Raw genomic sequence first — 14,973 nt, forward strand, 5'->3', positions numbered from 1 at the left:
CCCGAGTAGACTGAGCCAGATCTTCCCTGGCACGCCATATTTGTGCTGGAGGGGATATGGTCAAAGAGGAGACATGGCCCACATCTGGTGGTCATGCCCACAGATCCAGGGGTTCTGGTCTAAGATACAGAAACTACTCTGTGAAACCCCGGGGTTGGAAATCCTCCTGGATCCTCTAACCTTTCTGTTGAGAAAACAAGTTGATGGCCTTCCCACTCCCCTAACCAAACTTCTCAGCCATCCTAACTGCTGCAAGGTGCTCTATCGAAGCTGCTTGGAAGCAGGTAGAAGCTCCCTCAAAAAATACGGTCTCTAAAAGATTTACCACGGTTATGACCATGGAAAAACTTACGGCCATGCTCACACAGAAAATCCCCCCGTTCTACAACACCTGGGGGCCATGGTTGGACCACCAACCCCCAACTTTCCCATAAACAAGTACCCCCAGCAAGAAAAGGTTTAAAAAGGAGTCGGTCTCACCACACACCAGACCTTTCACCCATCCCCTCTGTTTGTCAACCACACTACTCCTTCCCCGCCCCTGTCCGTCTCCTCCCCCCGCCCCGAACAAAAAAAACGAAAATGCCTTTCTGGATTCAATGTCTTTCTGGATTCAATGTCTGTACTGTACTTGTTATGTACATACGAATGCAATGTACCTGTATATGTTCCCTGTTTGCTTCCAATAAAGGATAAAGATTGTTTAAAAGCTTAAAAAAAAAAAAAAAAAAGCATCCGCTAGAAGGTGCTTGCATGTGCTGATCTGCGTGACTGGTGGATTTCAAGTGCTGGTTGTATTAAGTGTGCAGTTATAACTAGAAGGAGTTTGAACAAGGAAGGGGTTAAACAAGGTATAGTATATTGAAGTACAGTTTATTGTTAGTACTTATAAACTTCATAGTTGCTAGAATGAGCAGGATTGAAAATGCCACTCAATGCACACCTTGCCACATGTATGTGCACTTGGAGCAGCTGTTCCAAGGAGCATACAGCTGTGAGAAGTGTGAGCATGTGGTATCTTTAGAGTCAGAGATTGCTGATCTGAAGAGGAAACTTGCAATATTGAGGGACATTGACAATCTTGAAAGGGGTTTAGTGCTCTCTGAGCAGGCCCTTGCTTTGACTAATGGTGAAGATGGTGGCGCTGTTAGTGAGGAGCAGGTAGCAGGCAACCATATCAGAACGTAACCGACTAATGTGTTAGGCCTAACAGACATGGGCAAATATGATACAGCGTGATATGTGCAAACAGGACTCACCAACTTCGACGACCTTCCTGAGAATTACAGAATATGGAAGTCCACATTCAAAGACGCAATCCAGAACTCAGCCTGCTAACCAAATGGTTGGGAAAAGAATCCATAGAGCATGCAAAGAGGCTCAGGGCAGCAAACGTAAACCGCCCCCAAGTAGGTCTTCACTTAGTATGGGAAAGGCTAGAGGAGTGCTATGGTAGCCCTGAAGCAGTCAAAGATGCACTCTTCACAAGTCGACAACTTCCCCAGAATTACAGCCAAAGACTACTCAAAGTTACGAGAGCTTGGAGATCTGCTGCAGGAATTGGAGTCTTCAAGAGCAGTCCAATTGGGTCTCAACGTCTTAGACTGCTCGCGGAGTGAAACCCATCTTGGAGAAGCTACTGTACCTTGCAACCTCCAAGAGGAAGAAGCCAGTCGCCTTCCTCCCTTTCTAATTCTTCTTGAGCTTTATTCGCAAAGCAGCAAGAACAATAGATGACCCCAGCTTCATCCTAGGTACACCAACCGCACCCAGTACAAGCAACCTAAAGAATGAAGGAGCGGTGACAAGATACGGTAGCACCAGAACGCCTATCTCGGTCCACAGGACAGACGTGCCTTCTGAAACATCTACACGTCCCAATCATTCTACCGCTCCAAGCAAGGAGACAGGGGACCCAAACAGGGAATGCCCCATACACAAGAAGCCACACCCACTTAAAGTGTAATAGGTTTAGGATGAAGCCCCTAGAGGAACGCAAGAACTTAGAGAGTTTGGAGTTTGCTTCAGGTGCTGCGCTTCCATATCACATCTAGCCAAAGACTGTTAAAAAGCCATCAAATGTGCTGTGTGCAACAGTGACAAGCACGTAACATTTCAACATCCAGAGTTGCTGACACTTGACCAACTCAACAACCCTTCCTCCATGACAAAGCATGGTGGGGAGGAAGGAGAAGAGAAGTCAACATCTGTCACATCCCAGTGCACCGAGGTTTGCGGAGAAGGACGTGACCAAAGGTCCGGCTCCAAAATATGCCTTGTTGCAGTATATAAGGACATCCTAAGGTTGCACAAGACCCACAAACAGAGCAACGGACCTCACAACGTCCCATTTGCCAAAAGACTTGACCTAGGGTGGGTGATAGTGGGCAGTGTATGCATTGGCAAAGGGCACAAACCAGACTACGTTGACGCCCGCAGAACAAATATAATGGAACATGGACACATCCCTCTCCAAACCATGTCTTGGCCATATCCAAGTGACAGGAAGGTCTAGCAAGGAAGAGAAACAAGATCATACCCGAGAACCACAAAACCAGTCATAGGGGAATGTGACAATGGCCTAGGATGTTCAGTAGTCCAGACGACAAAAGATGAGTCAACTTCACTAAGGAAAGAAAACAACCTCCTGAAGGTGATCGACAAAGAGATCGTCCAAAATAAGAAAAACAAATCGGACAATCCTTCTGCGAGCAATGGCACATATCAGACGCACAGCCATTTCTCTCCACCAAATGCTTGGAGGCAAAGCAGCCAGCTGGCATCTACACAATGGTTGCATACTGTCAACAAAGTCACAGAGGCAAAAAAGACTGTTCTCTGACACGGTCAAAAAAAAACAGTTGCAGAGACTTTGACGAAGAGACCTTTTGGAGCACCCAGCCATCCTTTACCTTCCCCTCAGAGAAGCACTTCCCATAGCAGAACACCTCCCTCTCATAGGTTATTCTCCTGACAAGAAAAATCTGCTAGCACAATCCACATCTAAAACTTTTATATTTCTGTTAACTCCCCTCAATAAAGTTGAAGAAAATAGAAGGACTTTGTGTGCTTTAAAAGGGGATGAGTTAAGCTACATTGACTTACTCACATGCTACATATGGGCCTGGGTCCAGAATAGCCACTACCAGTCTAAGTTCTTTCAAATCTAAAGCTGTCTCACATTTTAATCTGGTCTGTAACTGTTACATACACCTATAATATACATTATCTCTAACTGTGCATGCAATGTCTTGTATATAATGTATACCATGTTCACTTATGTAACTATGTATTGTAACCATGTATTATTTGTCATCTTTTTTTTTTTTTCAAATATTTTTATTAGGCATTGATACAACAGGTGATATTAAGATACATTTCGCAGCCTAATACGTAAACATTTTAACCTTTTTTGGGGGGGGGGGAAAGAGAGACAACCTTGATTGTCATTGAAGAGGAAGTCCTCGTAGAAGGAGGGCAGGGGGGTGGGGGGTTTGCACAGCCGGGGGGCCACATTCCAGAGTCTGTCAGTGTCGGGGGGGCAGGCGCGAGGGCTTGGGGTCCGAGTTTGATCTCTGGGGAGGTGTCTACGTTGGTCCCTCATCTCGTGAGTAGTATCCAGGGCTCCCATATCTTATAGAATGCGAAGAGCTTTTGTCTGAGCATTGCTGTCAGCTTCTCCATTAGCATCACTTCACTGATCCTTTTTTTAATAGACCTTTTGGAAGGGGTGGTTTGTTTCTTCCAGGATGCCGCTATCTCACATCTAGCCGCAGTGAGGATAAAGGAGATTAATTTTCTAGTTGGACGTCCAATTCCAGGTATTGGCCTTGCAAGTAGGAAGGTCAGCGGTTCTATAGGTAATTCTAGGTCTGTGACCTCTTTTATCAAATTGTGGACCTTAGTCCAATATTTTATAATTTCCGGGCAGGTCCACCAGATGTGGGCCATGTCCCCTCTAAGTCCGCAGCCTCTCCAACATAGGTCCGACGCCAGGGGGTAGATCTGACTTAATCGCACTGGGGTGAGGTACCAGTGATAGAGGATTTTATAAATATTTTCCATTGTTGTGGTGCATAAGGATGTTCCTGAGGCTGCCAGCCAAATTTCATCCCAAATCTCTCTCTCTGCTGTGATATTCAAGCTGGCTTCCCATTTGAGCATATAATCGTGGTTTTGGGGGGCCACCGAATTTTCTAGAACAGCGTATATGTCGGAGATTAGTCCCTTTTGATAGGTATTTGCTTTACAGAGCCGCTCGAATTTGGTGAGAGGGGGGAATTCTGGACCTACGCATATTTTTTGGGCGAAGTGTCGAATTTGTAAATATTTAAAAGTGTCCAGTTCTCTGATCTTATATTTGGCGCGTACTTCTTGGTAGCTCAGGAGCCTTCCAAGGCTTAGAAGATCCGAGATCGCCCCAATCCCCCTTGATTTTAATTGTTCGTAGAGCTTAGAGCTACATCCCGGGGGGAATTTGGGTTATTGGATAGGGGCGTGAGCTGTGGGTTAGATGAACACAACTTCCCAGGTAAGTATTGTTGCTTTTAACTTTAGGTTATGTGCTTGTCTATCTCCCCTGTCTAGACTCCAAAGGCAAGCCTGCAGAGAAGGCATTCTGGCATACTTGGACTCTATTTCGATCCAGCAACATTTGGCCGGGTCGGTGTTCCACATGACAGCTTGTTTCAATTGTGCTACTACTGTATGTAGTATTTGTGGATGTCTGGGACAGCCATACCCCCTCTTCCTCTTGATGCCATCAGGACCGATCTTGTTACTCTGGGTCTTTTACCCTGCCAGATGAAGTTGAACATTCTATTTTGTATGTTTTTTAGATCAGTGCCAGGTACATGGACTGGGAGTGTCTGAAAATAGTATAATAGTCTAGGGAGTATGTTCATTTTAACGGATGTCATTCTCCCAATCCATGAAATCTGGTAACCTTCCCACTGTTCCAAGTCTTTCTTAATCGTTTCAAAAAGAGCTGGGTAGTTATCTTGGTATAGGGCTCTTTAGTGTCTTGATATATTTACTCCCAGGTATTTAATATATGAAGAACACCATCGGTAGCTAAAATTCAATTTGCGTAGTTTCACTTCAATTTCTGGTAAGCTAATATTTAGGGCTTCGGACTTTCCGCTGTTTATTTTGTATCCTGACACTTTGCCAAAGTCCGACAGTTCTCTTTGAAGGTTCGGAAGAGAAGTTTGGGGTCTGGACAAGGTTAGGATGATATCGTCAGCGAATAGGGATATTTTATAATTTGTCTCTCCTATGTCAATGCCCTGAATGTTCATATTGTTTCGAATTTTGGTCGCAAGTGGTTCAATCGTGAGGGCAAAGAGAAGAGGCGATAGGGGGCACCCCTGCCTTGTGCCGTTTTTAATTTGAAATCTCTCGCCTGTTCCGCCTGGGAGTTTGACCGCAGCGGAAGGGTTCTGGTAGAGAGCCCGGACACCTTCCAGGAAGGTATCTTTAAAGCCAAATTTTTTCAAGGCATTGTCTAGGAATAACCAGTCTATCCTATCAAATGCCTTCTCTGCATCTAGGCTCAGTAGCATTGCCCTTGTGTTTGACATGTGGACGTGATCAATTATGTTTATTATTTTGCGGGTATTGTCTGCGGCTTGACGCCCCGAGACAAACCCAACTTGGTCCGAATGAATAAACCTAGGTAGGATAGGGTTCAACCTGTTAGCGAGTATCTTACTGTATAGTTTTAAGTCGTTGTTCAAGAGGGATATGGGCCTATAACTTCCGCACTGGGTCGGATCCTTTCACTCCTTATGGATTATTGCTAAATTAGCTGAGGACATTGAGGTTGGGATTGGATTCCCTTCCATGAAGGAGTTAAATAGGTCTAGTATGTGGGGTGATAATATAGGTAGGAATTTCTTGTAGTAAATTTTTTTATAGCCATCAGGTCCCGGCGCTTTAGAGGATTTGGATGCCTTTACTGCTGCTTTCAGTTCCTCTAGTGTGATCTTCCCATTCAGCATATCATTCTCCCCCCCTGTTAGGGAGGGTAGGTTACAGTCGTCGAGGTAGTCTACTATTGACGCCAATTCGGCTGACTTTGGGGTAGCGGTACCGGTTCTTAGATTGTATAATTTGGTGTAAAATTTGGTAAATTCCTCTGCAATTTTTTTCTCATTATAGATTATCTCACCAGACCTATTCTTAATCGCTGTAATTTGTGATCTTTTTTGTATGCCTCTTAATTTGCCAGCAAGAAGTCTATCGGCTTTGTTCCCTTTATTATAATATCTCTGACCCGTCCATTTTAGAGCTTTTTCTACATTTTCTAGTTGGATATCCTTTAATTTGCTTCTAGCAGCTGTCAATAGCTTGTAGATTTTCCTGGATGGGTTCAGTTTATGTTGCTGCTCAAATTTTATAATTTTATCTGTAAGCTCTTTAATTAGTTTTGCTTTGACTTTCTTCCTATGTGATGCTATTGAGATAAAGTTACCTCTGATAGCCGCCTTATGGGCTTCCCATAGGATAGCTGGGGATTCGACCGTGCCAAGGTTCAGTCTAAAGTAATCCTTAAGGGCCACTTTGATCTCTCTTTCTACCTCTTTATCGTTTAATAGGGAGTCGTTTAGCTTCCAGCTATAAGTAAATGTTTTTACAAATGGGGTCGTGAGGTTTAGAAAGATGGGGGCATGATCAGACCACGTAATTGGGCCTATATCCGTGTTGGCCATTGCTTCCAGGATATTCTTGGTGGCAAGGAAGTAGTCAATACGAGAATAGGTCTGGTGAGGGGCCGAGAAGAAAGTGTAGTCTCTTTGTCCCTGGTGCTGTGCTCTCCAAATATCCACCAAAGAGAATTCCTTTATAATATCTCTAAATTTTTTCCCCAGCCTAACTGCTTGAGTTGAGTGCGGGCGTCCTGGCGTGGAAGACTTGTCTTCCGCTGGATTGAGTGCCATGTTTAAGTCTCCTGCTATTATTAGGGATGACAGATATTCAGAGTCAACCTCTTCTAATACTTTCTTGAGAAAGGTCGGCTGATTCTCATTGGGGGCGTAGAGATTGATCAGAGTGATCGCGGATCCTGATAGTGAGCCATACACAACAATGAATCTACCCTCTGGGTCAGTTGTTATTTTTGTTAAATTGAATGGAGTGCCCTGCCAGATTAAGATGGCTACTCCCCTTTTTTTACTACTAAATGACGAGTAATAACTCATAGGGAATGTATTTTGGAAGGTTTTGGGTGGCTCCTGTGATGTAAAGTGCGTCTCCTGGAGAAAAACAATATCCCCGTTGAGTTTTCTTAATTCTTGAAGGGCAAGCCTCCTTTTCCTATTGTTCTGGAGTCCCTTTACAATTAAGGATACTAGTTTAATTGATCCTTGTTTAGCCATAGCAACCCTTATCTTTATCAAGTTTTAGGACCTGTCCCTTCCCACTAGGGTCGGTCGTTAAGTGATTAGTGAAGTGATGCTTTCGCCTGTTGTTGGCCTTGGCTGGCAAGGGTGTGGGGAGAGGTGTGAGGGTGGGGGGCCTGCTGGGACAGTGTCAGCAGGTTACAGAAAGAGAAGAAAGTAGACCTTGGTGTGGTCTTAATGGAGCAAGACCGACTTAACTAGTAGTCGGTTTGTAGGGTATAAGACCCTTGGGGGGTGGGTCCGGTGACGGCAACCGTCAGGAACGGGCGAGGTAGAGACCCTCTGGTTCTCTATTTAGCCAGTTTTCCTGTTATTACGTGGAAGTAGAGGAGGGGTGAGAGTGTGTGTAGGGTGGAGTGTGGGAGCAAGTGAACACGCCGACAGGTATCATGCCCGGCATGTCACCTCTTTGATTGAGAGACATCTATTAGTTAGAGGAGAAAAAAAGGGGGGGGGGCTAGGCATTGGGGACTATGGATGGGGTTATATTTTGATTCCATACATTTGTTTCTCTGCCTTGACCTGGGAAGGCCTGTTTAGGTTGGGAGCGTGACCAATATAATGTAAATGAGTCTGATCTGATAGGGTATAGATTCATTCCTGCAGTGTCTCCTAGGGAGTGTAGGTTGTCCTCTGGGAATACATTTTAACCCCAATGGGGGTTCTGTGTAAGAGTGGAGGGGGGCTTACTGCCCTGTCGGCGACGCGGGGCTGTGTCACACACGGCCCACGGGATGTAAGGAGGCCGTTGCCTCCCCCCTGAACTCTGAACCCCCTGGACCTCGGCTGAGGGACACGCGCCAGAAGGGTCTGTAATTTAGATCAATCCATAAGCCTACTTAGGCGATGGATGCTAGTCCCAGCCAGAGTTAGGATGTTAAAATGTTAGAAAGTTAACTGTTTTTTTTTTTTTTACGATTATATTCTAGACACAAAGTTAAGTGAATCTCATCTCATCACTTCCCCCCCTTTCCCCTTCCCCTCACCCTGTCCCCTTCCCCATCCCCTGATAACCTTAAAGGTACTAGGTATAGTAGCTGAAGACTTCAAATAAATATTGTTCCTTTAATTGAAAGTTCCTATATTATATGCAAAACAAATGTGCTATATATATGTCTCCCACTTTCCCCTTCTTCCTACCATCCCCTCCCCCTTCCTTTCCTTCCCCCCCCCCCTCCCTTAGGTATAGTAGATGCAGGTTTCAAAGAAATACTGTTCTCATGTTCAAAAATTACAATGTTAGGATGTCGTATAGCAGAGAAAGTACACTACTCTATATTATAAGAAAAACAAATGTGCTATATATATATATATATGTCTCCTACCTTCCCCTCCTCCCTGACTCCTTTCTCTGGGGGTCGCGTTCTTCGGCAGCCCAGGAAGCAGGGGGGGTTAGGCCAAGAGCTCAGGCCAGCGGGGTCATATCTTCAGGGTATCGGATGGTGTAGAATTTCCCTTTGTGGTGTATGATCAATTTAAAAGGAACCCCCATTTATATTTAACTCCACTGTCTCGTAACAATAGAGTTAGAGGGCGCAGTCCTTTGCGTCGGTCTATAGTTGTTTTGGACAGATCATTAAAGACTTGGAGGGGCTCTTCCTGGAATTGTACAGGGTCCTTCTCACGGCAGGCGCTCACGATTTTTTCTTTGGCCGTGTAACTATGCAGGCGGACGATCGCGTCCCTTCTCCTGTTAGGGTCATCCGACCTCGGGCCTAGCGCGCGGTGAGCCCTGTCAATTTCCAGTTCCCTCTCCTCTAAGTCGTCACACATAGTCGTGAAGAAGTCCTTGAGGTATTCTCGGAGATGGCTAGGGAGGACTTCCTCAGGGACCCCGCGTATTCTAATATTCTGGCGGCGGTCCCTGTTCTCTTGATCCTCGAGCCCGTCCCGCAGGGAGCTCACCTCTGCACCCAGCCGGGCGATTTCCTCGTCAGCTTCTTTCTGGCATGTGAGGGCCTCCTCCAGTTTGGCCTCTAGTGACGTGGTTCTTTTGGTGAGGCCTGATATATCCTGTTTTAGCTCATCGACCGCTTCTCTCAGGTCGGCTTGCAGGGATCGATATAATTTGCTATGAAGTTCCTCTAAATAGGACTTTGTGATCCCCTCCTCTGTGGCCAGCATTTCGGCAGGGCGGTCTCGATCTGTTGTTGTGGGTTTGGCACCTTGTGCGCCGGGCGGGGAGGCGCCATCTTGTTTTTTTGTGCCTGCGTCCGAGCTCTGTTTAGCCGGCGTAAAGTACTTTGAAACTCCCTGTCCGGGTTGGTTTTTCGCTTTATGGGACATCTCTATATGTTCAGGGGTCTGATCTGTGTAATTTGGGGTCTTAAATTTCGGGGTAAATCTTCTTTAATTTGAGTTTATCCGTGAGGGTCTCAGGAGTTCTCCTCTTACCTTTCCGTCCCGGATGACGTCATCGACACGCCCCCGTATTATTTGTCATCTTAAATCGAAAACGAGAGGTAACTCTCAATGTATTACTTCCTGGTAAAACATTTTATAAATAATGTTCTAGTAATTGCACTGCATTTTAACAGATTTAATTCAAAATAATATTATGCAGGTTATCTCTATCTACCCAAGTAACAGTAGCATTATGTTGTGTATGGAAAACAATTACCCTGCGCTACTTCCCAAATTGGCATTCATTTTATTAGTAGAATCATACATTTTTAGATCAGAAGTCTTTATCAATAAATGAGTTATTTACTTGCATCTTTTGCTCAAAAAAGGATTTAAACCTCCTAACCAAACCAAGGTAAGCTCGATATTAGCAGGTACCTCCACTAAAACTTCTTCTTTCACATTATCTTCTCACAGAACCTCTCCCACTATTACAAGAAAAGGAAACAAGCTTGTTGAGCAACTCAGTCTTTGCATGTTGCCTTTTCTTGTAATATTGGGGCTCATTCACTAAACTGTGATAAGTGGCTTAGTGCATATTAAATGCCCTTATAGCATAATATTGCCTGTTTTGCTATTCACTAAACCTCGATAACAGTGCAGTATCGCGCTCTAACAGCTTTTTAACAAGCTTTAACAAAAAAAGTAATAAAAGACTTTTTTTTGCCAAAACTGCAATTCACCAAGCAGTGATAAGCTTATCGAACTTTAAAATTTTGCAATATTTAGGGGCCAGCTAAAGGCTGGTGCTAAAGACATTGCAGGATGCATAAAAGCATTTTATTTTTATTGGACAGGATTGATACTGCAGGCCGGAAGGGGCCCCGAGGGTCTCCAGGATCAATCCTGTGCAATAAAAATAAAATTGCAGCCAGTTTCATTACCGTAGCAGCTAACTGCTAAGGAAATGAAAGGGTTAAATAGCAGGCACTGCTTTGTTGTTGGAACAGCGGGTGGGTAAAGCTTGAAGAGGGGGAAGGGGGGTCAACTGAATACCTTCATGAACACGAACTTACAATCATCATTTTATACGGTTACATTACCCTTTTCAAACACTGTTTCATTGTATACTAGATTTAATTCCATTGTTACTGGTCCTGTATTAGAGCGCCCTTACCACTTCCTATATCTACATTATAGCCCATTCCCTTAAAATATGGGACAAGAACTGCAGACGTAAATGTGTCTCATCTATCCCCTCGGCTCTGACACCAATTAGATCTAATCCTGACTTTGCCCGAGACTACTACTCAACTATATACAAGATCTGGGAAGGGAAAGGAGTAACAGCTACATTTCTATAATTAAGTGAAGAATTCGACCTACCAAACAAACACATCAACATATTCAGCTGAGACTCCTCGTCTCCTCGACTGATCGTCTCCTCGACTGATCGTCTCCTCGACTGATCGTCTCCTCGACTGATCATCTCCTCGATCCAGACAAAAGGAAGTGTAAATAGGCCTCTAACCACCTTCGAGAACCTATACATTACTAGAGAATACCATAAAGGCACAGTTGCTCAACTATACCAAATTATATTATCACATGCCAAAGTACAAACAAATAAACATTTATTAGAGTGGGAAAAGTAATTTTTGGGATGGACACATTTACCCTGTGGCTGTATCTTCTGGCCTAAATAGGATACAAACTGCCTAGTATCCTAAGAGCCCTATATATCCAATTTAACGCCTTTCCCTGGTTTCTGACACACACACAATATTATTTAAAACCTATACATAAACACAATGACAATAACAGTACATAAACGCCTATTAAACCAAGATTACCCTACATAAAACAAAATCCTAGAAAACTTTTGAGGGAGTTATCTGATTTTACCTCAGAAAAAAAAGTGTGAAAATACCAAATTGGCCCCTTATTTATAGCCTCTTAAGCACCTGTTATCCTCACCAATTGCGAGAGCCACAAGCTCTCACAATGACAACCAGCTGACTTCCCATATCTGATAGATACAGGCATACCCCACATTAACGTACGCAATGGGACCGGAGCATGTATGTAAAGCGAAAATGTACTTAAAGTGAAGCACTACCTTTTTCCCACTTATTGATGCATGTACTGTAAACGTCATATACGTGCATAACTGATGGAAATAACGCATTTGTAACAGGCTCTATAGTCTCCCCACTTGTGTACACCTTTGGTACAGGTAGGGAGCTGTTATTGCTGTTCAGGATGTGCTGACTGGCACATGCGTGAGCTGCCGTTTGCCTATTGAGCGAGATGTACTTACTCGCGAGTGTACTTAAAGTGAGTGTACTTAAACCGGGGTATGCCTGTATAGAGTTCATACTTACTATACAGGAAAAAAAATTATGATAAAATTACAGGGGACGGAGGGATTGGGTGAGCCTTCATCTGGTTCAAGACGTCCCTTATGGCTTAAGGCCTACAATTCACATACTGTATTTCACATGTTCCTTTCATTGTTGCCTTTTCTTTTTATAGTGGGAGAGGTCCAGTCCACAATGAAACATGTTTTAGTGTAGGTACTGTATCTGCTAAAATGGAGTTTACTTTGTCGTTTATTTAGTACAGAAGCTTTAAAATCAATCATTTTTTTTTTAATCAAAAGATACAACTAATGGCTCCTCTGTTAATAAAGACTTATGCATAATTGTAAGCCAATTTGGGAAGTAGGACAAGTTTTTTTAATATTTGTTTTTCCATTAATTTATGACCAATTCCCTACCAACACTGCAAAGGCATTTAAAAATATGTTGTTATATTGGTAGGTTTGAGCTCACCACATTAGTTTTTTTGCCAAAATATGTTGTGTATGTTTTGGCTTTAAGAATAAGAATGTGCACAGTTCTACATTATTCTAGTGTGACTTTGAAACAGGGCCTTCATTAGTATCTGCCTGGGAGTCAGAAGCCATAAACACCGTCCTTTCCCTAATGTAAAAGACTGAAATTGCATTCATATCACGCAGTCAACTCCTGCATAATGGGAGCTATTGTAACTGCTAAGCACGCTTCTCCAGCACTGACCAGACGTTCTATATTTAGAAATTTATGCTACAACGGCCAGTACTGAAAATGTAAAGTGGCAAGATTTTCCCCCCCTATGAAACATGCTCGGTGGAAAAAAACAATCATAATACAGGTTATTGTCTCAACACAGCAGAATACAAGAATAAGAGATTTGTATTCCATAAATGTCAGCGTTTGTACTTATGAATATGTATTTCCTCAAAAGCATGTTAGTAAGTGAAGACTGAGGCCTGGATGCACTAAACTTGGTTAAGCTACAATACTTAACATCATACTAATGTCACGGTAAGAGTGAAGCTGTATACTAATGTTAATGATGAGATGCAAATGAAGCATTATAGGGCTTTTGCAGTATGTGGAACGGTGTTATGCCACAGTTAAGCATCATTTAAATTACGTGGTGTTATTTCTCTTGACATAATCTCACGTTATTGGAAGACAACACATGGTTATGCCACAATAATGTGACGGTAAGCCTACAGTATGCTAATGGAAATGTCGTTTGGAAGTAAAAAAATTTTTTTTTTGCATATAACTAGTTTAGTGGATACCACGTTAACTCTGAGAACATAACCCCAGTCCTGTTTTAGGTAACTTCACATTATATTCCCTGACATCTAAACCTGAGCGAGTTAGTGAAAAAATAGAAAATGAGCAGGTTGCTGCCACATGGAAAAGTCTTAAACATTGCTCATTACACAAAGAGATTTCGATATTTAAGATATTCTCAGACATCTGCTGCTTAACTGTGTAATGGCCGCTTTTACATGAAGAATATAAATCTCCAACACCCTTTTCTTTTGGCTCCTGTGCAATGATACATACTGTAAAAACTGTTATGTTAATGCCACTTTAGTGCTGCCTACAATCAATTGTGACATATTTATCAACAAATAACACACTCCTGGTGGCAGGCACACACAATGCTTATGTTAATTATCTGGGTTATAATGGGCAGTGTTCGACAAACCTATACATTTGCTCGCCCCGGGCGAGTGGATTTAACATCGTGGCGAGCTCCTATTGGCCCAAGCAGCATACGTTTGGTACTAGGTGGCGAGTAGATTTTTTTTGTTCGGCGAGTAGATTTTTTGGTGATTTGTCAACCACTGATAATGGGTATAGAAAAATAGGTGTACTCGCATGACCCCTTGTTTGAAACTATCAAGGTTGGCCAGTCCTTACTCCAATTCGTTAAAGTGCTAACAGCAGTTTTCTTTATGGAGAAAATTATTGGGATCGGAGATCGAAAACCTCAACTGGCCAAAGCTGGCTCTGGTAAACTAGCGAAAGGCTTAATCCAAATAGATCCCAAACACAGTCTGCAATCTTTCTGTTTCTCATGAAGGAATATTTTCCAACCCCCCTCCTGTTTCTGGCAATTACATTTCTCGACTGGCACAAACATATCGTGAACGCTGCAACATTTGTGCCAATTATATTTGATTGGTGTTAAAGTAAGCTAATTGGTTTTAGGCTAAAAACCTGTCTTATTTACATATCCATTTAATTTCATAAATGTTTTGCTTCCTGAATTACATTGTCAATCTGTCTGTGGATCTGTGAATTCATCCGCGCTCTTTCCAATTTTTGAATGGAAACTTTTTGTCATGGCATGTCTCTTGACCTGAACATATGAATATGGGGAGATTTATCAAACACTTGCAGCGAAGAATCAGGTTAAAAAAATAGCATCAGACTTGTCAAAGAAAAAATCCTATTGAAAGCAATAGCATTTTTCTTGATAAAAAAGGTACCCCCCCCCTGCCACCCATTTATAATACAGCTGCGAAGATGGCAATGTGAGAACAGGCACAATATTCACTGTAGAGGAGTTTCTAGTGTTAAACAATAACAATACAAACAATACAAAGCAGGATATATTCTAGAGCAAGAGCTCTCACACCTTTCCTCGTGAATCAAATTGAAATAAAGTGTGTTGGCTCATTCGTTAATATGCCCATGACATGTTTTTGCAAATGAAAAGCCTGGTGTCGCTGGTGGTCTTCAAGGATATGGTTGAGAATGACCATTGTAGAATAGAGACTGTACTGTATGCAGACACGGTGAATCACAATTTCCTAATCTTCTTCAAGATGCCTGCAGCACGGTTTTGATTCTGTTTTGCTACTGAGAGCTACATC

Source organism: Ascaphus truei, chromosome 2, assembly GCF_040206685.1.
Source record: "Ascaphus truei isolate aAscTru1 chromosome 2, aAscTru1.hap1, whole genome shotgun sequence".
Lineage (NCBI taxonomy): Eukaryota > Metazoa > Chordata > Amphibia > Anura > Ascaphidae > Ascaphus > Ascaphus truei.